This window comes from Python bivittatus, unplaced genomic scaffold, assembly GCF_059951505.1.
Source record: "Python bivittatus isolate LINGU-HERP-01145 unplaced genomic scaffold, Pbiv_v1 ctg000350_np1212, whole genome shotgun sequence".
NCBI lineage: Eukaryota > Metazoa > Chordata > Lepidosauria > Squamata > Pythonidae > Python > Python bivittatus.
In genome coordinates, this window is record NW_028277074.1 from 37,828,409 (window position 1) to 37,852,040 (window position 23,632).

Below are 23,632 nucleotides of genomic sequence, written 5' to 3' on the forward strand. Positions count from 1 at the left end.
TTTCTAATGACCACCATGGAGGGGATGCTTTGCTAGAATTATCTACTGTATCTCAAGTCTGAAATCAATTAGATAATCATATGCAATGGTTGAACCAGTTACTGCACAGGATACTTTAATCTTATATTGTCATAACCAAATATTGCACTATCATACACAGCTAGTTATAGAAAAACTACAGTCCTCACTTACAGGAACTTCCAGAAACAGAGTCAAATGAGTTAAGCTTGCCCAGAGACCAAAACTCTAAACCAAGTTAGTACCACCAAAACATGGCATCTATGCAAATAACCTGAACATTATTTTTCATAGGGGCTGTCTACAAATTTAATAAATAATTTTGTATGTACCGTGGAAAACTTCACCACCTGACCTGAGGGCTGGTGAGAGAAACAAAAACATCCCTCTGGAGATCAGGTTAGCCCTGGCCGTCCTGGCCTTTTGTAAGACCTTGAATTTTTTTTTTTTTTTTTTGTCTGAGCCTGGGGCCCCAGGTGTGGGACACAGCCTGTCTCCTAATTATGTTAATTGTGTTTTTTCTTATAATTCCAGCTGCTGTGGGTTTTTATGTTTTATTTATTTATTTGTATTATATGCATTTTATCTATTTTATTGTAAGCCTCCCAGAGTCACGTATGTAAAATGAATGGCCATGTAAATTGATTAAATAAAAGAATGAATGAATGAATGAATGAATGAATGAATGAATGAATGAATGAATGAAAAGCACAGATTTCAAAAATTAGTAGTGAATTTTTGATGTCAAGCATATCAAGAGTTTCTTTACTCCAAGTTTGCTTTTTTATTTTAATTTTCTTTCTCTACAATATTTATTACAACAGGTTCCTTTGTTCTAAGTTTTCCCAGCTGCAACATGAAGAAGCTTGTAAGACTAATGGCCCTCTTCTCACATAAATCATTTATTTGATATCTGATACAGCATTATTCTCCCCACACAAAACTGATCAATCTATTCCTAATGGGCAAGGAGAAACAACCACAACATGAGTAAGTTTCACTCATTGCTGAGGTTTTAGTAGGATCATTACAGAAAATTCAACGACATATGGCTGTGGGCCCATGACACAGAGAACAATCAAAACTGAGGAAAAGCTATAACTTCTAGGCTGTCTGCAAAGCTTAGAGTTAATGAAAGGTGTGTTGATAGCATAAACAAGGAAGTACCAAGCAATATGCAAAATTAACTAGGTGACTAACACTTTTAACATAATTTATGTTCTTTTAACATAATTTTCATTTTTGGATCTTTCCTTACTATTGAATTGAACTGTTATCCACCCAACCTTGAGTCAGTGCAAAATTTACTGCATTTCATCATCCATCATTCAATCCATGTTCTGCCTCTATTGTATCTGTTCCAAGTCACTGCCAAATATTATAGACAAGGCGATTTCCTCTGGCTTTGCTGTTGGTCCCCTTTCAGGATATCACCGGACAGTAAGAAAAACATTCACCAATCAGGTGAATGCATGAATGGGGTGAATCTGACTTTGGGACTTTGCTTGGGCTTCTCTAGATTGATTTAACTTCCCTTCCCCTCACATCCCATCTCGAAAGTTAAAATAAGGTGAAATAAAGAAAGATATGGGGAAAAGATCCCATAGAAGAGGAACACCGAGGAACCTGCAGCTAACTAGATGCTGTACAGCAAAATAACTAAAACTGATCAGCTGCTGTGCAACTTGATCTCTTACTGAACTGAGAAGAGGGAGAAGTGATTTGAAACAGAACTATATGTATTTGAAATGGACAAATATGGGGAAACTGACAAACTGATAAATAACCAGCAATATCCCTATATCCCTCTTTATTTTACGGTCATTGCATTTGGTTACTTGAGGCACTGTCTTCCCATGGTACCGGCCCACCCCATATACTTGGATAGGGAGGAAGCATTCTGGGTCCTTTTATTGAAACAATACCATCTTGTATTGCAGGTTTTCTTGGTGGCGGCCCCTATTTTACGAAACAACCTTCCTACTGACATAGAGTTACCCCTAGACTCTGCTGGCCTTTGAAAAGACTGTCAAGATCAAGCTCTTTCCCCAGGCCTTTGATTGTGATGTACTGGAGTCCTGATTGATTGCTGGTAATACTGTTGTTTGCACCACCCTTTTATTATTCTGTTGTTTGTTGGTGTATATACTGCGGCTATCATTTTTGTTGGGTGGTGTTGTTTTTTGTAAGCCTCCCAGTGTCAGCTTGGTTGACGTGGGTGGCCAAATAAATGTTTTAATTAATTCATTAATTAATTAAGGAAAAAGAGGGTGGCTGCATCCAATAACTAAATATATATTTCAGAATACCATTAGGGCATAACATTTTATTTGTTTACATGGTTACCATTAGGTCCATTTAAATTATAGTTTCGTTGGCTAACAATATGAATATAATTAACTGTAGCTACAGGTTTTGCTGTCTCTTCTGCCTTGCTGGAAAATTTTCAGTTCAATTTATTTATTGTTTTGACCACGGATCGTAACAAATAAGATAAAATCTGCACAAAAGTGGCCATACATTAATAAAATACATTAAAATATACAAAAATCAGCAAAAAAGATTAAAACAGTGTTATTACAACTGATAAATTATTAGAAAACATTAGGAACATTTGATAAACTATTCTCTCGGTTTAGTAGCAGCCCGTGCAAAGCTTGCTAATTTCCATAGCAATGTCTTCTTGTCTAAATTCATTAGATACTCAATTTTAAATGAATCAGGCCAAAATGGTTTTCTTATCAAAAGGGGCTCCAGAAATTTTCTACATGCTGAAGCAGAAATAGGGCAGTACAATAAATAATGGGTAAAATCTTCTATACTTTCCTTGGAACAAGGGCAGAATCGCATATTATATGGGATATTGTGAAATCGGCCCTCTAGTCGCTGATGCCATTTGCTGGAACTGTAGTCTTGTAAGTGCCTGAGATGTGCACTGTAACACATCTCAGATAATGTCCGCATTCAATTTTGGTTTTATTGAGTGCACACCAAGGGGCATGTTGGAAAATTGCAGAGAGAGTGTTGTCAAAAACTGGGGTGGGGGACAGGTGATGGTCATGAAAAGAATCAATGTACTCATGCAGAGACAAATGATGGGAAAGAAATAACTGCCATAAGACTGGTTGGAGAAAACAGGGCAGGTCCACATCTCCCAAATTAATTATTTAATCAACTAATCAATTACAAGTGCTTTTATGCCACTGAAATCCAAATATACCTCTGATCACACCTATGACAGGTAATCACCTCCAAGATAAAAGAACTTGATATTGCAGAAGTTACATACTTAGAAGCTATGATGGGAAAGAGTCAGTTTTACAGGGGAAAGAAAAAAAAAAAACCTTTTGTACCCTTTACATTGGTACATTCCATGATGATTTAAGGCTGTTTTACTTATAGGCTGGTATAAGTTGAGGACGCATGAGACTGAGGAAAGATTGGGATCATGGAGGCACATGGTACCAATGAAATTGCTTGTCCCACATCTATTTAAAGTTAAGTTGGTTTTTAAAAAAACCTGACTTTGTATCACTTTAGATATCACTTTATATCACTTTTTTATATCACTTTAGATATTTCTAGTGATTTCAGTAAAATTTAATAGATGAACTTTCTGGATTATTTCTAAATGATGTCATTTTCAGGATGGAGGAAATTATTTATAAATTATAGAATTTATAAAATTATTTATAAATGATAAAAAATCCATTGTAAAATAGTCATGATAGACCTATTATGAATTACCTGTGAGGCTCTGCCCTCAAAAGTAGCCTATTTTTGTTTGCAAATAACAAAATGTAGTGTCTAAAGGTTTCTCAAATATTGATCATCCAGAATGTTGTAGGGGGAAAAAATCAGTAATATAAATGTGTAATAGATCATTCAGTCAGAGAATTCAACTTTCATCTACTGTACTGAATCCGCTTTCAAGTTCTCAGGAAGAAAGTGTGGGCCTGCATAGAAATAGTCTTTTAAAAATATTATTCTAATGCTTTTGTGCTGTTTCAACACTTTAAAATGAGTTTACTATTTTTGTATTTGATATGATTTGGCATACATAACTTTTATATAGCTTTGCAGTGTGAGATAGATAAGTACATGCAAATTAATATAAAAAAATGTAAACTCTACACTTTATCCTTTTTCTTCCCATATGGGTCATATGTCACGGGGATTCCTATATTTATTGCAGTTTTCTGTTTCATTGATTCCTCACATGGATCACCTACTGTGGATCTCTATGCTAGTGTCAGAAAGGTCCTATTTTCAAACCGTTCAATAGTTATGGTGATCTGTACCGAACAGTCCCAGCCTGCTTAAGGACTGCTATTCCTACTCTTTCCAAACCACCAAGGTAACATCCAAAGGCTTGCACCAAGATAATTATCTGTGATGTTCCACTTAACAACCACACTCATGACAGATCTCTCAAGCAATGTGGCATAACCTGATGCATATTACCCAAGTCACAGCATATTACCTGATCAATTTTAGGTACTTTTAAAGTGATATAGAAGCTCCAATGGTGTGAAGTGTATGTAGAAGATTTGGTTTCAGAACAGACCTAAACATCTGTAAATACTCACACACACACACACACAATGTTACTACGGCAGCTTGGCAACCCCAATTTTACTGATTATCCCCATGACACAGACCATGATTTAAGCATCCTTATCCTGCTCTTTTCTGAACTGCAAAATGCCAGCTGGCAGCAAAACACAGAGGCGAGTAATGATAATCAGTAGAACACATTATACTGGCAGTTTTTCCCTTGCCACAGCAAGAAATAAATTCCATGTAGGATCACTATAAGCCATGTTGTAGTTGTGTTGGTGCAAACAATGGGACAAATAAGGTTTATCGATTTCCAGTTTATACCGCCTTTTTTTAATTGCTAATGTTTGTAATTTATCCCAGCAGCGGTCCTAGTTTCAAAGAAACCAGGTTTTCTAGTTCTTGCGCAAGCTTTTCAGAATGAAACTTTGGTCCATATGCAGAGGAGCAAGCACATGGAAACCCATCACTTCTTGCTTATGGAAACCACCTCTGTGCCTTGTCATTTGTGAGGTGTAGATGTGTGGCAGAGAGAAAAGTAAGGCATACTGTCAAAGCAATGGGTGGGGACACAGCTCAATGACAAAGCACATGTTTTGCATGCTTAAGGTCCCATGATCAGCCTCTGGTGATTCCAACCATGCCTGGCTGAAACACCGAAGATGCTGCTCATAGAACAGCCTAGCCTTTTTAAATTCTACCATCCAGGTCAAGAATGGCTTACTATCTGAGCAAGTTTATTAGTCAGTAGCAGGTCTTCCTTGCTGCTGTGGAACAGACCGTTTTTGAAGTGGCCCTAAGGGGTTGAGGGTGTGTGTGCGAATCAAGCAAGAGCCGTTCCACTCGAAGAGGCAGGGCGCTAACAGGCGGGCTGCTTTTTCCTCTACCTTTCTCTTTCCACATGTGTACAAATGCCCACCTGTTCAGCCCTCCAGACACCCGGCTAATTCTCTTCCAGCTGGTTTGCGTTCAGGATGAGAGGCTCTTTGCCTTGGCTTGTAGATGTCGATCTGGTTTCTGTAGCGATGAGGCAGACTGAGGAGATCTATTGGCTGCTGGCTTTGTAAATTTCATTCAGTTTGGTCCAATAGCAGAAGGAGAGAGACTGGTACAGCCTGGACCCCTCTCCCTGTTCAATCTCGCTTCTCCTAGCCGAGCAGTCTCTCTCGCGCTCTCCCTCCCTCCTCCCCGCCGCTGTCTCCCCGCATCGGCGATCCGAGCTCTTACTCAGAGGCCAACTCGCCTTCTTCCCGCGCGGCTTGTCGTGAATCCTCGCTCTTGAATGTAGGTCATTGGCAGCGAGGAGCAGCGGGCTCCTTCAAGCCGAGTGTTGCGGCCAGGCTTTGGGGGGTGCGTGGGTGCGTGAGTGTGTGTGCGTGTGTGTTGTTTGTTTGTTTGTTTGTTTGATCGCCGCTCCCGCCCCCCCCCCCCCGCTTCCGAGGGGGCTGTTGCATTCCTTCGGACAAGAACGATCCTTCGGTTGGATTTCACGGACACGAAAAGGGGATGGGTGGGGGGGAGAGACGCCGAACTCCGCTCCGTCCAGCGGTGTGAGATTCCAACCAAATTCGAAGGGAAGAAATCCGCTGGAAGGTCCTGTTCCATCTACAGCAGCAGTTCTTTCGGTAAAGGTAGGTGCATCTAGAAGTCTTTCCTTCCTCTCCCCCCTTCTTGTTTTCGGTTTGCAGCTGATACTCCATAGAGGTACTGCTTTGCTGCAGTCATTTTCGCGCCCCCCCCCCCCGTTTCCCGCCGCTTTGCCACCTTTGTACTGGGGGAAAAAAAGGCAAAGACTTCTTTCTGTTTTCTTTGCTTCTTCTCCTCTCGCCTTCCTCTTCCCACCACCACCATTACAGAAGATTTCGTCTCCCCCCCGCCGCCCTCTCCTCACACGCACTCGCACGCGCTCACAGTCACCCACTTAGGCATCCACGCATCCTGGACCATTATTTCGAAGATGGGGACCACTTTGCTGCAGTCAGCTCTTTCGCGGAGCTGTGGGGCTCTGTGTGAGATGTTTACAAAGTAGTTCTGCCGCTCAGAGAAATAAAGCCTATGCAGCGGGGAGGGGGGTGATATCTGCAGTACGGGGGGCAGAGAGAGAGGGGTGGGGGGGAAGTGCCGCCGCTTCACGGAGATTACGCAGGGAAGCTGGACCTCGGGGGCTGTTCTTGGGAACCGAGCGGGGATGGAGGTTGGGAGAAATGCAAAACAGGCGGCCGGAGCGTTGCTTTAGCCCTCCCCCGCTAGAACGGGGAGGGATTAGGGGCTCTCTGGAACCATTAAGCGGGTCCTCCTCCTCCTCCTTCTGCTTCCTCATCTCCGGGGGCTGCTTGGTGTTCAATATTTTTTTTTCTTTTTTCTTTTTAATAGATGAGAAAACACACGTGATTTACTGGCATTCGGGGTGGGTTCCCTCCTTATTTATTACTTGTTTATCTGAAGCGAGAAGCCGAATTAAATGGGAAGAACAACGGAAATAGCTTTCAAAAAGGGAGGGGGAGGGGAGGCTGGAGCGCCTTTGCGGGGGTGGGGTGGGGGACAATAGGATTGCTGGATCTGCTGTATGCACAAGAGTGGATCTCTCTGAATTCTCTGCACCTTCTCATGGTGGGGAAGGGGAGGAAGAAAACTCCACTTTGGGCTGGAATGGTTGATCCACGCTGCTAAGTCTTGACTCTCCAGTGGAAAGTTAGCAAACCTAGAACTAAGACTCAAGTGGTCGAACAACCTGCCTTTCATGCCCGATCTCAGGGCTGCTTCTCCCCTTTTCATCCACCTCTTCCTTCTCTGCACTGCAGCTGCCTTCATTTTCCTGTGCACCCCCTCCCTTTTGGTCTGCAGGGCGTTGTGAATGATGACCTGTCCCTTCCGCAGCCACCCGTGAAGGGGGTCATAAGATCGGCAGCCTAACATGTTAGTCTCCTCCCTCTCACATCCTTTGCAAAATTGCCATCTTGCCCTCAGCCCCCTTTCCAGCTCCTGAGGCCTTCCAGGATGTTTAAGGATAGGGTGATCCTAATGGGGGGGGAGGGGGGAGAGATGGCTTCATCTCCTCTCCCCACCCCCAGATCACTGCAGGCGCTTGAAAGTTCCAGATGCTGCCAGGTCTCCAGTACAGGCTGCTACTCTTTGGCACTCAGATGCTCTGGGAAGATGGAGCAGATGCAGCTGTCTTGCCCCGCACATCTCTCCATGCCAGGGCCAACTTGTCAGATCAAACTCTCTAGCTTCTCCAGTGATGGGTAGCGGTGTGTCAGTATGGAATATTCTTTACCCACTGCCAATGCTCAAATGCCCAGTTTCAGGGTCTCCACTTTTGAAATGCCCCCCAGCCTCCCACCCCCTGGTAAGCTGCTTTCCCAATTGCTTAACCACATTTTGCAACCATTGCTCAGGTAAACACAGCTGTCAAAGCTGAAGCTGTGGCCCAAAGATAAAATAAATAGAACCCCACTCCCCAGTCCAAAGGTATGTTTTGATCACAACAGTTAGTGGCCCTGCTTGATAGGCTTTGCCTGGATTTTAACCTGAGCTAGCTAGAAGATGTTTGAAAGGTAAGAATATCTACTTTAGGCTTTAAGTAGGATATTAAGTAGTATTAAGCATATGTGAAGTAAAAAGAAACTGAATTCTTGTTCTTACCATTCTAATCTTGAGCTGCTGTTCAGTTGCTGGAGATGTGCTTTCCTAGATTTCATTTTGCTAGAAAGATTTTTTGAGTGCTGGGAGAAATTCTTTGGAAAGTGGTTATGTTCAGTGTCTGGTTAATTGTAAGTTTCAATATTTAGGGTTAGGGTAGTTAGATATTTCAGGAAAAGGCCACATTAATTGTCTGTCTCGTTGGCATGTATAAGATTCTGAAAGTCTTCGTGACATACTCTTTGTCTCCTCAGGTACTATGGACATTTTTTTCTTATACATATTATATATATATATATATATATATATATATATATATTCAATCATTCATTCATTCATTCATTCATTCATTCATTCATTCATTCATTCTATGTCTATTACTATGTATATGTGTGTGTGTGTGTGTATTTCCTATACATTATTTTCATATATAGGAAAATAAAAAAATACTATCTAGAAAAATAGGAAAATACTATATATAGTAGAAACTTTTCTACTTTGGGGTAGGGGGAGGTGATAGAAAAAAGCAGGTGCTGTTCTTGCAAGAAAATTCCACAAGGTGGTAGTGTGGACACTTCTTAATGATGTGCATTTTATTTATTTTTGGGGGAGGTTTGGTCAATTGCTTGAATGTTTTTTCCCCCTCTATTTCTTCTTGTATATTAAAAGACCCATTGTATGTCTGTTTTGCAAATGACAAAAGCAGGATTGTTTTACAAATTCATCTAGGCCGGCTTTCCTACCCATCCGTTATGTCTTCTTGGGAAATAGAAGGCCTTCTGAGATTTCAAAGTTCATGTATGAGAATTGCAGGAAGTGTAGGATTTGGCTTACTTGGAACAAGATATAACAATTATGTCAAAAGATAGACAGCAGAATGAAGAAAAGAGAGCCCGTACCTTGTTATACTAGACAGTGTACATCAGCAGATCAAAACTGTAGAAGTCGGTAGATCATGTAATGAGAAGCAAAGATTGATGTATCTATTGAATCCATTACACGGGCTGTTTTTGATCAGATGCATGTTTCATTCCGTGCTATTGAGAGGATTGCAGTAAACCAACATCTTGTGCTTGTGTAGGTAAATAGATTGATAAAACATTGTCAGAAAGAAGTTAAAGATGATATCCTTGCTGTAAATATGAGTGAGAGAAGAAGGTAGGATGTTTCTGAAATAAGAGGAAATCTTTCGAACTTGTACATTTAAGGTGGGGCATATGTGGCAAGATAGAGATGGTAAGGCTTTAAAGGATAAGACAGAATGGCATGGGGATGGCTGCAATGTCATATGAAAATTGCTTCTTTCCTATAATTTTCAGGAATCAGTTTACTAAAAAATTGAGACTCATATTAATAGAAGGCAGAAATATATTTCTTGCATGAAATGGGCACAAACTACTCTCTTGCTATTAGTGGAGCAGAATATGGTGGATTGCATAATTCAGTATTAAATCACTGTAATATTTTGTCTATCCAGTTATGTTTTTCCCGTGTGTGTGTGTGTGTGTGTGTGTGTTTTCCATAGCAAAGATACACCATACTGGTTATTCTGAAAGAAAATTGTACATTTTTAGTTAGAATTATGTGAGATTCTTATACAAGAGTTGCATACTTTATGTAGCAGTAATTGTATCAGTATGAATAATTTGGCAATACAACACAAATTACAAGAACCTATGGAGGATCTTATGCCTGATAACATAATTCAGTAAAAAAATGTTTGCTTGGGTTTAAAAATGTATTTATTGGATCATGACTGTATCAGGTGCTATTGTGTCATGCTACTTCTCTCCAGAAGATATTTATATTATTCTGTAATGTAGTTAAAATATAATATAGTTCAAGCATACAGTGTACCTCTAAAAGGAAAGTTGGCAGTTCATTTCATTATAAATAGCTACCACTAAATCCATGTACTGAATTTGATCAGATTATTTCAGTTCTAAAATGAGCTGTATATGTTAAGTGCCTTGTTAAGAATAATAATATAAAACTGAAATATTGTAAATTAAAAATGAGTATCAAATAGGGTAGATAAAATTAAGATAATTATTTCTGCATAATTGTGGCCTCGCATTTTATTATCTGAAATGAACTGGCTGTTCATGATTGGGTTTTAGCATACAGTTTAAAAGATCAATATGGCTATTTAGTATGCTTTTATTGATTAGCTTCATGATGAAGGGTTTCTCAAAAAAGGAATCTTAAAATGTACTTAGTTCAAGTTCAGCTGTGGATCAGAAGGAAGAGTTGCTTGAATTCTCCTCAGGATAGGATTTATTTATTTATTTTTGTTAATATTATCTTTTGCTATAGAAACAGAGCTGTTTTTGATGGGTTCTCAACAGAGTCACCACATCAAAAGAGAAGCATGTTTTTGATGAGTTGAATCGTTCATTGTGTGGAATACATTCACCTGTGTGGGACAGTATCTTTGTCTTTGTGTCATTGTATAATCTGAAAGAAAGAAAGAAAGAAAGAAAGAAAGAGAGAGAGAGAGAGAGAGAGAGAGAGAGAAAGAAAGAAAGAAAGAAAGAAAGAAAGAAAGAAAGAAAGAAAGAAAGAAAGAAAGAAAGAAAGAAAGAAAGAAAGAAAGAGAAAACAAGCTGGCTTTAATGCAACCCAGGTGCATTTCTCCTATCTGCTTCACAGTCACTAAATACATTGAAAAGAACAATAACAGAAAGAAATATTAGAAACCTGGACCTTAAACAGGGTTGGCATCAAGCCACTCAAAGCCATAATGGGACTTTAAATTCAGGCTAAAGCTTTCTTCCATCACCATGCAACTCAGGTGTACTCAAGCTCTGTCTGTAAAGCATTGATATTATGAGCCATTTTGATCCCTGAATCTGAGAGGGCTCTGCATTCCGCTCTCCAGCCTTTTAATGGGCCTCATTCTGTTTGCTTTAGTAGTCCCCTGACCTGAATTGCAACAGGAAAAATGCTTGTTGTCTGATGGAAATGAGATTTCATTGGCAGTTCTCCTGGAAATAATAGATAAGGAAAGACGACTCAATATATCTGAAGATGAAGAAGAAAAAGAAGAGAAATGGAGGCAGAGAGGTGAAGATGACAGCTGGGAGAAACAGTTTAAAAGAAAGCATTCATGATTAAACATGAAGCTGCAATTTACATTTTGGAAATTATTGAGCAAGAATCCTTGATATCCACAGCTTTTAAAATCCTACTGCATAACTTAGCCTAGTTGAAGCAGATATAATAGTAAAAGTGATGACATACCTAAATCCATGCAGTTTCCTGGATAAATCATCCTTAACTCCAATGGTTTGTTTAATTAAACATATACAATTGTGAACAAATGGCATAGATTTTTTTTTCTTAAAAAGCAAAACAAAAATAATACATATAGGCCAATAAACAAAAGCAATAACAACTGTCCCCTTGAAATCAGGGCTGTTTTTTGGTAACTGGGCAAGTTCACGTACCCTTTCATTTTAAAAAAAATTAATTAAGTTTTCTTGTAATTTAATTTTTAATTCCAAGATTAAATAGAGTTGGGCAGACTTATAAATTTAATCAAATGAATAAGAAACAAAACAACCATTCTGACTTTCTGGAGTGGAAAAGCAGTAGGCCAAATATGAGACTTCTGCAAAGGAGATATAGATGATGCAATGAGAAAGCAAAGGCAACAGAGTGCCAATTGAATTAGTGAAAGCATTGATGATTTAGGAAGTTGCCCATCTGTCCAAGTATATTTTATAATATTCCACATGTTGCCTTTATCCCTAAAAGTTCCCTAGAAAATGACTATGCTATCAGTCTTCTGCTTCCTTGAGCATTCTGCTTTGGATGTTTCCAGATGTGGATCATTAGCTGTCTGACACTGTGGTTTACAAGGCATGAAAGGAACTTACTTCTAACTAGTCTCCTAGAATTATTTGAGGCTATCAAAAATACACACAGAGACATAAGTTACTGTTGCAAAGAAAATAAAGATGACCTTCCAAAAAATGTTTGACAATATTTCTGACCACATTTAGCACTCCCAGAGGCCAAATTCTCAAATCAATGGTTAAAGGAAAATATATAAATGAAAGAAGTAAATTGAACTTTTTAATAATGTTGGGAGATATGTCATGAAGTTCTTCAAGGATCTCCATTAGGAAGGCATATTTCATTTAACTTTTAAAAAGGTGGAATAAAAAAATAGATTCAAATATTCCAGAAGGATCATAACAAACAGATGAATGTGCAACACAGTAGCAAATAAGTGAAAAGTAATACTGAAGCAAAATATGCTTGACATATTTGCAGCTGTGATCCGAATATGTTAATATGTTAAAACTGTTCTTGAAAATTTGCCAGCCAGAAATGGGGGGCGGCGGGAGGGAGATAAGTTGGTATTTCTAGTGGTTAAAATACAGATTGGAACAAAAATGGATAGGATTAAAAGATACTGAATTTAGAAAATGATGGTGTAGCATATGAAGAAGCTGGATTCCATTAGAGGACATGGAAAGAAAATGTCAGGACAAAGTGGGATCGTTCAGAAAATGATAAAAATAAAGAGTGGAATGCTGGCATTTGCAAGGAAATCACTATATTTAATAAGTAGATAAATTAAGGAAACTTGCAGGAATGGGAAGAACACATGATTTTTGAAGAATAAAATGCATATTTGCATACAGTTGGGAACTGTGAATTAGAAGCAAAATCCTCTTTTCCTAACTTGAAATCCTGGCCAACTCCTTATCCATTTATTCTTATTGAGTATGAAGATAACTTTAGAAGAATCATACATTGTTTCTATAAAAACTCTTCAGATCTGAGATCATCTATGAGCTTTTACTTTAATGTACACCTGTTCCACTTTTGCTTTTAATATACTCACATTAAGGCAGCTTCATTTAAGTAATGTGGTTGAATTTTCTACCTTCCTCTTTCACATTTCATTTTCGGAACACTCTTCTACTTGACAGAGGTGTTGAAACTTTTAAGAGAGCCAAGCTTTGGAAATTAATAGAGCTCTCATTAGAAGCACATTATAGGAAATCTCACAATGAGCTGATTAAATGACTAGGCTGAAGGATGAGAAAAATGCACTCATTATTAAAATGACTTTTTTAAAAAAAAAGTTAGAAATGGAATGGGAGTTTTTCATAGGTTTGATAATAGCATGAGAGAGGCACACTGAAGTGCAACTGATAGCAAATGGAAAATAGAGTATTTTTAATGTGCTGAAATGATAAAAATGGGGAAAATGTATATTATTATAATTATATGCTTAAGTCATATTAATGTATTATTCTTCAATAGGTATGATTGTATATCTCATCCAAAGCAAACTTTATATTTTAATCTTAGAATAATATTTCCATAAGGGAAAACATTACCAAATATAACTGGAAAAGTCATCCTGGGTACTTCTACCAGAAGACACACTAAGACAAACCAGGGAAATATTTCCTCTGAGACTTGGGATTGTTGATCCCACACAGAATAGACAAACTTGGCCATATCAGGTGGCGGCAAATTTTGGCACTGGGGGATTAAAAATTATGAGGGAGGGCAGCCAGGAACACAAAGCAATGACATACATGAGAGGATAGGAATTTCTGGGGCGTTTATTTAACCTACCATTGGTTGATGCAATGCCAGGTTTAGATGGTTTTTGTAATTGTTCCATGATTCAATCCTAATTCATTTGTCATAATACCATATACACCCCTTTTCAGGATGAGGACTATGAGATAGATTTAGTTGATATAAATTAGATAATAATGAAGCTGATGAATGAATCAGGCTTAATGTCAGAATTCATCATTCAGAAGGAATCCGTCAAGGAATCAAATTATGCCAGACAGTAAAAGCAAGAATGATATGGTTGACAGATGTAGGGCAAGGCAAAGTCAAAACTCTACAGTAGCAAGAAGCTGAGAAGAAGGTATTTAGGAAAGGCTGATAGAGGATTTGTTTAAAAATCAAATTAGAAGAACACAGATTAAATATGAACTAATTACTTGTCATACTGGGAAAAGTCAGGTACAATATAAAAATGCATTCTTTATCAGGATGGGCAAACCTCAGCCTTCTGAGAATTTTAGTTTTTTAAATAGCACTCTAAGATCCATAGCTCTAATGTATATAAAGGTGCAACTTAAACTTTAAAAAAATTCTGTGTATAAGAACTGAATAGAGCTTTATATCTATTTCATCAAATAAACTGATTGATTGATTATGTGCCATCAGGTTAGTTTTGATTCTTAGCAACCTCGTAGATAGATTTTCTCCATGACAATCTGCCCTAAAATCAAATGAATAAATATCCAAATTATTCCACCTCTCAGCTTTTTCCTTTCAGTAGTACACAATAGCTAGTAGTACACAATAGATGAGATTTTTTTGGTCCTATTTTTAAGCAACTGAAGCTTAAAAAACAGTAAAATTTCTGATTTACTGTGAAGCACCTACAGTAGGTAATACAGTAGATGAGGACCATTTCTATCCACTCCTGTCTTTCTTGTTCTTTGAGATGTATAGACCTCTGGCTGTGAACATGTCAGTAGCACTTAAGATCATAACAGGGGTACAATAACTGTGAAAACCTAATCGCAGCACTAATATGGCAAAGAAAGTAGAATTTCTTGGTACTATACTTCTATATGTATATATACTGTGCCTCAATATATTGTTCTGAGTAATCAAACTCCAGGCTATTTTGGATTGCCATTTAAAATATGTTTTAAAATAAATTATGTGATATATATTTAGTAGTGTTTTTATATTTAACCATCTTCCAGAGATTTCCGTGGAAAGGTGTGGGGGCAAAAATGTCAAGATTATGTGAGCAACTGTGTAATCAAAGCCCTCCTCTTTTTAACATTTATTATGCATGTCACACACAAGTAAAAAAAAGTGGAATTGGAATCACATAGTTGTGCCTGCTATCTTGACTTTTTTGAACCCCCATTGTTGTTCCTATCATCATCTGTTTTGAATTTCTTACCTGCATTGTTGTTAATAGTTTGGAACAAACAAGCCTTCCCTGGCCTAGGAAGCTATGTATTCTGATGATACTAATATTGGAATAAAACCATGTGTTTAATATTATATCTTGAAGAATTATAGATCTCACTATTGGACTTCTCATAAGCAATATCAATGGTAATTAAGGATAATTGTAGTTATGCAGAGACCCCTTTCCTCTTGCTTACATCATTCTGGTCACCTTGTGAGTAGATGAATGACATAAAGCTGCTATAGTTGAAACCTTTTAATGACCAGCCTGTGGGCTAAATTAACCCCACATAGAATGTATGACAGGCTTTTTTCACTTCCCAAACAGTAAGTCATAAGCAAAGATGATCCATCAGAAAAAATATTGTATCAAGATGAAAAAACAAGTCTTAGCCATGAATGTCTTTGAATAGAGACATGCCATTATGCTTCCTGTCGAAGAATTATGTCACAATAAATTAGGTTACTTATATTAGGCAACTTAAAGTGAGCTAACATTTGAGTGTATTATGTTTTTGTTTGTTTGTTTGGTCTTTCTGATCAGATTGTATTACATTTTATAACAGTGCTTTTGGAACAGATGGGGATCTAGGTGAGTGCCAAGAAAAGTAGTCCATAGGTACATTGATGACTATGAGTACCAGGCTACCTAACTTCATCTCAAATGATATAGGAAGTTGCTTTATATCGATTCTATTGATTCATCTCATTCAGTGATGACTATACTAGCCTTTGCCAACCTGGTATACTCCAACAGAGTTGGATTTACAATTTAAAGAATTGCCAGCAAGCATGTGCAAGAGGAAGAAATCTGCTTTAAGCAGGGTTTGTGAGTTTTTTCTCAGCTCTAGTAGATGCTAGGGTTATTCAAGAAATAATGCTTTACTTTAAATACCTATGGCATTGTACTAAAATATATGACATGGAATTTCAAGTAATTTTAGGTTAGCATTAAATATCTAATCATATTAATTTATTGGGGGTTTTAAAGTACATATAAACATCTGCATCATTATATTTTCCCTTGGGTAAAGAACATGGAACCCTGCTTATGAAAGTCATCCTCATCCTGATTATCTGTTTTAAAATTAATCTATTTATTTATTTATTTAAAACATTTATATAACTGCCCATCTTGTACAAAATTCTGGGCAGCTCACAACCAAGGGACAAAATCACATCTATGTACAATAAAAATATTAAAACCAAAAATATTAAAACCAAAACATCTGGCTCCATAACTAAACTTAGCTCACCCTATCCTAGTGCTTGGGGGAAAAGCCAGGTCTTGAGTGCTTTTTGGCAGGTTAAAAGGATGGGGGCCTGCCAAATTTCACGGGGAAGGGTGTTCCGTAAGGCATGGCCTGCCACAGAAAAGGCACTCTTCCTAGGTCCCATAAGATGGCAGCATTTAAGGGAAGGGACTAGGAGTGGGCCCACCCTATCTGCTCTGGTAGGATGAACAGATGTCCTTAGGGAAAGGCATCCTGCAAATCACCTGGTCCTGTGCCATTTCAATGCTGATACAGATAAAATTAATGAATAATAAATATTGCTCTGGTTTTATTCATTTGGCTGCAGAGCAAAGAAGTTATATTTGATAAATTTAGGCAGCAAGCAGAAATGAAGAGCTGGAATAATAGAAAATTCTTTGGATCCTGAACTAAATTTATTATGAAGCAAGGTCTGTGGGATTGAGCGGTGTTTTTAAAGGGTCTGTTCACCAAATCATAGCAGCATGGGTTGAGGCAGCAATTATTGTTTTAAAAGGTTATAGTGACAAAACCAGAAGGAAGAAAATGCTTTTTTCTTTTTCAGCAGTCTGAAGAACACAAGCCCAGTATGCCGTAGTCAGTCTGAAGAAGCTTAAGCATTCTGATCCTACACGAACTTTTAAAAGCTTATGTGTCTTGAGGTGCCGATATGTAGGTATAATCAAAAATTCATAAGTACTCTATTTCTTCTTTCATGATGTAATTCAAGGCAGTATATATTAGAATTCTCTGATTTTTTTCATCCAGGCCCTGAATACATCTTTGAAATTTCAGGATTTCTTCATTAGGTACTTTGAGGCAAGGAATGTTAAGCATATGAAAGGACTGATGTGTGTGTCAGAGAAATGTGTGCCCCCCAGCCCAGTCCACCCCATGGGTACTTAAGTTCTAACATGCATCTATTTAAAAAAAAATGGTATAAAAACTTTAAATAGACTCAGTTATTTTTAAATTACAGTATTTCCCCATAACCATAAATGTTTAAAATGCAATTATTAATTAAAAACAATGACCAAAATCAAAACCTTTTTTTTAAAAAATGCACAAAATACATTTAGTTTGCTCAATTTAACAAACTAATTTCACTCAGCTGATAGAGAAAAATATCATTTACAGGACAGTCATACAAAAAAGCTTTTCTGTTGTGTTACGGAACAGCTAGTCTTCAACACAAGGAATTGTTAAGCCTAGCTTAATGGGGTGGGTTCTTGGGAACTAGATGAGAGAAAATGTACTAAACATATATAATGAATAAAACCATGAGTTACATGACAGTTAAGTTTCAGGGTCTGCATGTCTTGTCCTTATAAAGTGCAGCTATATTTGAACACCATATCATTTTGGTGCTTTTGTGAATACCCCAAAGTAGCTGAGGCACCACACGATGCTGCAAACAGTCATTCCAAGCTTGCTGTGTTAAGTATTATGCCTAATGAGAAGTAGTAGGGAAACACACTGATACAGTCGAGATGGGGTCTATTGGAAATTGCCATAATGTATATGCTCTGCTATCATGATGACAGGAGCAATGAGGGTTGAGAGATCAAATTCTTCCATCCGTTAACACGTTGTTTTATATGCCAAATGGCTAAATAATAATTAAAAAAAAGATTTATAGATGCAATGGAATCTGCTATCTAGGCTAGACCTGAAGTTATTCAGTAGCAAACCAATTGATATAGTCATGGGAGCATGTTCATTTCAATAAACATCAATAAATGTCCTGGGATACTTTAGTTAATTTTATCTCAAAGGAAGACAGTAGGATAGTTGTGTTTTTCTATTCACAACTTTACGGAGAACCTAAAATGTTGTGTTCATTTTGTAGGGATTTAAGAATGTGTAATGAAGATTCATTACTGGATTAAAATATGCATTTGTGGCAATTACGTCTACTGAATTTAATTTAGGCACTATTTATTCAAATAAGATATATAAAGTACTAAAAACAGAAATGAGTAAACATAGTACACATAACCTGCGTATTAAAATAGCTCATATAAACTATTTATGGGGTACACAATGAAAGAGGAGTTTATGTAAATATATTTGTGAAATATCCAGGAGTAGCATAAACCAGCAAAATTATGGTTAGGGTTTGCATTGCAGACCTGGAACTAGTCCCATCTAATTGGTATTTTGAGTTAAGTATTATTCACTATTGCTTCATTATTGCTATCAACTGCTTAAGTTGCAGATTGCAATTGGATTTTTTTTTTTTTTTTACTGTTACTTGTACACATAAGCCTGAGAATCAAAATGCTACTATGGTCAAATATTGGTTCTGTATTAAATCCTGTCTTTTGCTATGCATTAGAAATGTTAGACCTGTGGGAAACATGCAAGAAGTACTTGATGGATCTTGTTTATGAGATAACAGTAGTTCTGAAGCTGTACGGATCACAAGCAGGTCAAAAATAATACATTTCTTCCCAATTATCAGCATGATATTCAACATCAGCATCTGTAGATCAAAAAGGACCACAGGTAATTTATCCAAGCTTTTCTGAACTGAAAGCAGATTGGAAGGAGAAAGGACACAAATGTTTCAATCATTTTCCCTTCAAATGAAGTTGACATCTTACACTGACATATTATCCCATGCCCTGAATAATATTTACAATGACCCCATGTTTCTTCCTTTCTATAGTAAATCTTAGAATTAATTGAGAGGCCATACAAAAACAATACACAACTCAACCAATCCCATATCCAATTCAAAATATTTTTAGCTTTGACAAATACAGAACTGCTCTGCAGAATAGCTTAATTTTGGGATCAAAGGGCTTGATTTATATTCAAAAACAAGATTGTTTCAATATCAGAGCACTTCTAGAATGTTGAAATGACATCAGAATACTTTCCGCAAAGTTGGAACAATGCATTTCAGACTCTGATGAAATGCCAATTATAACAGCACTAAGATAAGGTGAATGTTCCTGCACAAACTGAACTTGTATAATAGTAGGTTTGTTGATAATTTTGAGATTGGAAAACTAATGGCGCCTCATTACCCATAAAAACTCTGTGGGAACTGAAATCCTTTTGCTTACAGGAAATGACAAACTCCGGTTATGTATTTTGCCATGCTATTTGGAATGGAAGATATAATAATATATATTAATTATATGTCTCATTCTTTTAAAAATCTGTATATTTTCTCTATGCAGTGAACTGATGATTTAGAGACTTGTGCTGAATTGGACTTCTGAGAGATTCTGATTCTTGGTATATTAAAACATGATTGTGTGGATTCTCTTAGCTTTGCTGCTTTATTTTATACATACATGAAGTATAAACCAGGTTTAAATAGACATCATTAACTGATGTTTGTGTTCAGCATTAGACAGTGAAAATATCCCAGCATATAATTTAGCTATGTACAAAACAGTGGAAAGTGATTACTCAGATAGATCATTTTGATTACAAGCAGTATATGTATGTGTACCAAAAGTCATGATCTATAGGCCAATCACAATGTTTTACTGATTTTTTTTTTCATAGAAAATGTTACTGTACTTAGGACTGTTCAAAAGTCATATATGTTTAGGAGAAAATGACAACCAATTTTACTGTTTAATGTAATTTATATAATTGTCTATGAGCCAGGCTTTTGGACGTCTGTAATATCCAACTAATATGGATATTAAAATTTTTCATTAAGTAATTATATTGGCATAATATTAAAGAATTTGTATGATTACATTTGTTTAAGAGATATGAAGTTAACATACATTTTAGAAACATGAAGTTGATGAATCTGTTATGAATAGGACAAGCTAACTTTGTTAAATGTTATAACTTCCCTAGATACCTTCCTGCACTCTACTTAATTTGAAATTATGAAGGTAATATAATTCCACTTGATTTCTTCCTACATACAATTTGAATATAGACAATTAATATAAAGCGTTGTAAGTTTTTAGCATTGTTAAATGAAATACCACCTTGAAAGCAAAATGTGCAAGAAATTGAGATAATATTAACTTAAAAGCTTAATTAAATCAAAGTTTAACATTCAAAGCATCCTCTTAAATTGGAAGAGTTAACTAGAGTAGGACACTAAAATGAGAGTGGTATACGTTTATTTAATTGTTATTTTCAACCTCCAATATATTAATCAAAGAGTGTTTAAAAGGGTGTTTAAAAGAATAAAACCAATAAAATCACTAATGATAATAAATTAATAGCACAGATAAAAAATTATTGATTATTAGTCTTTGTATAAAACTCACTATGTCAGTGTAATGTGGGAACTTTTTAAAAAAAGTTCAGTGATATGCAAACTATAAAAATTCATGGGAGAAAAGAATATCTTAGCCAAGTGCTAAAGAAACATTAGTGGGGACTCCAGATATACCTAACAGGAAGAACAGGATCACTACATGTATAGCTTATTTTAATGTTGGATGAGGATCTCTAAAGATAAAAGATATAAATAATTCTATAGTAAGGAGTATACTTCTGGAAAATGTGCTCCCAAGTTGTTCATGGTTTTCATGTTTGGTACCAAGAATTAAATTTTGTCTGAACTGATAGCCTGAATGCAGCTGATAAAATGCTGGAGTTGGCTTATGTTTTGCATAAGGGAAGTTTCTGAAGCCTCATAAAAGATAGCCTCCTTGTGTACAGTTGAAAAAAATTATCAGGTGTTATATCAGCCAAAACAAACAAACAAACAAACAAACAAACAGAAAATACAAAAAATACAAAAAGATCAGTTCATGATAATGAGCGTCCAGTATGATGGACTGGAATATTCTCAGAAGCACTCCCAAACTCTACCCCTGTTGTTTCAAGAGGAATGGAAATATCTCCAGATCAGGTTGGACGCATTACAACTGGGAAAATCAGCCCTCCAGTAACAGATGAGACATCATCTCATCCATTTCCATGGGCAAGCACTAATTAAGGAACTAGGTGAGAGGAAAAGAAGAGATAAAGCTTAGTGTCACCTGCTTTTTGATATCAGCTCAGCCTATATTCCTGGATGATATACTCCAACTTATTGATGTAGATTTTAAGTAGAATGGATTAAAACTGATAAACACAGTAAAATTGAGCCCTGAGGGTTTTCAAGGAATAAAGCGAAAAGCTCAAGCGCTTCTTTGGAAAAGGCCCACTGAAGTTGAAAGATACCACTAAAAATAGCGTTCCAAATTCCAACTGTCCAGAAAATATCAGACTATTACAAATACTGCTGAAGACTCCAGGAGAATCCACAGAATGACACCTTCTTTGCATCTCTCTTGGCAAAAATCATCAAAAAGGGTGATCTGCCCCTGTCTGCCCATGGTCCAAAAGCTGAATTGAAGTATGAAGTACTGAATCAGCTCCATCCCAAAATAGCAATTACTGGCTCAGGCAGCATTCTTCTAATGATATATCACTTTTGAGTTCAGACTTGATTTAAGGAATTTTGAAGGGTTCCTTTTATATTTTTATATTTTGCGTTGTGTCTTTTATTACCACAAATAAGGTTGGGCTGAGCAAGTGACTGGCCCAAAGTCACCCATAACAATGATGTGTCTGAGACCTTCACAAAATATAAATCTGATCTAAGCCCATTTTCCCAAATCTCATTATAATAGGCCCTTTCTCGGCAGGCTTTCTCAGCAGGTCACCTACAGTATCTTTGATTCCCCATGTCCAAGAAAATGCTTCATATGTAGATGGAAGGGTATGTGTGAATTTGTAGGCCCACTGTGGTGTTTGACTTTAATTTTTTACAGGTGTCAATGATTTGTAGTTGCCATACTTGGCTTTTCTCTGAGTAAGCCATAGAAGGACTCTTGGACACAATCTATTTTTCAAAAGAGTTTTTGGGCATTATTTCTACTGTATATCTGTGAACTGCTATATTCAGCAAAATATCTGATAACTAAAGCAAACTACATATAGACATTCTTGTCTAAAATTTTCTTCTGTTCTCTCTTCTCCCTTCTTTCTTTCTTTTTCTTAAATACTTCCACCTGCATTAGCCAGGTTATTTATTTATTTATTTTTAACCTTTATGGATGCTTTCATAGTTAACTTTATTTAAAGTTCAGCTACATTTAATTAAATATTGTCTGGCATAAGTGTTTTTATTTTCATCTTATGTATCAAATATAAATTAATAAAAATGCATATTACCCTACTATTGAAGATAGAATTTTTTTTCTCTTTTTTTAATCAAATAACCTGGAACTATGACATCTTTTTAACAGTGGCAAAAGGTGCTTTGCCCAGACAGATGATGTACTAATGATTTCCTTTCTGTTTCTCAGTTCTCACCTCAATATTTGTGATTCTACACACAAGTAAGCCAGAGATATTTATGAGATTTTAATTTTGATATATAGCTCATGTAGAAAGCTTAGATATGCATACCGCCATAGCATCTGTCCATACTTGACTTTGAGATTATACATTGCTGATTTTTTTTTAATATGTATCATTAATAGGTTCATACAATTCTTTGACTTGGACTATTCTACTATATAATCATCTTGTTATTGGCTTCAACTGTTTGCTAAATAATGATTTGATCATTATTATTTCTCTTATTTAGTTATTGGGGAAATGCTTTATCTCACATTTTGTATTAGTTTGTTATCCTACATTGTTTATGAATCCTTCCTTCCTTCCTTCCTTCCTTCCTTCCTTCCTTCCTTCCTTCCTTCCTTCCTTCCTTCCTTCCTTCCTTCCTTCCTTCCTTCCTTCCTTCCTTCCTTCCTATATATTTGTACGGCAAGGGAGCTGTCCAATGTAGTCTGGTCAAATTGTAGGGAAGAACTCTTTTAACTGATCTCTACTCAATGTGTTCTTTCCATCTCCTCCAGCATATCACATGCTCCCTTCATTCAATGCTTTTGCATTACTAGAAAAAAGTGCCTTCCTAGAAAAGTGACTAAGAACCTTTGGTGTATCATTTATTGTCTTTCCCAAATTTCTTACATATGTAATTTATTCTAACATTTATTATGCATTACAGGTAGTCCCCGGGTTAAGAATGCCCAGTTTATGGATGACCCTTAGTTAAGAATGAGCCTATTGTAGCAAAATTTGATTTAAATACACAATGATTCAAGTTAAATACACAATGGTTTGAGTTAATTACACAATACTACTTAGACAGTATTATACAATAATACTGTTCCAGTTTACACACA

At 36.7% G+C, this 23,632-nt stretch overlaps 1 protein-coding gene across 1 annotated transcript in view; it reads left to right on the forward strand.

The window, feature by feature from the left end:
* Window positions 1-5,785: 5,785 nt before the first annotated feature.
* Window positions 5,786-23,632, forward strand: part of NLGN4X (neuroligin 4 X-linked) — a 165,920-nt gene continuing 148,073 nt past the window's right edge. Inside the window, exon 1 of the mRNA XM_088144962.1 lies at window positions 5,786-6,209. The gene's annotated coding sequence lies outside the window, so the exon portion shown is untranslated. The remainder of the gene's footprint in view (window positions 6,210-23,632) is intronic.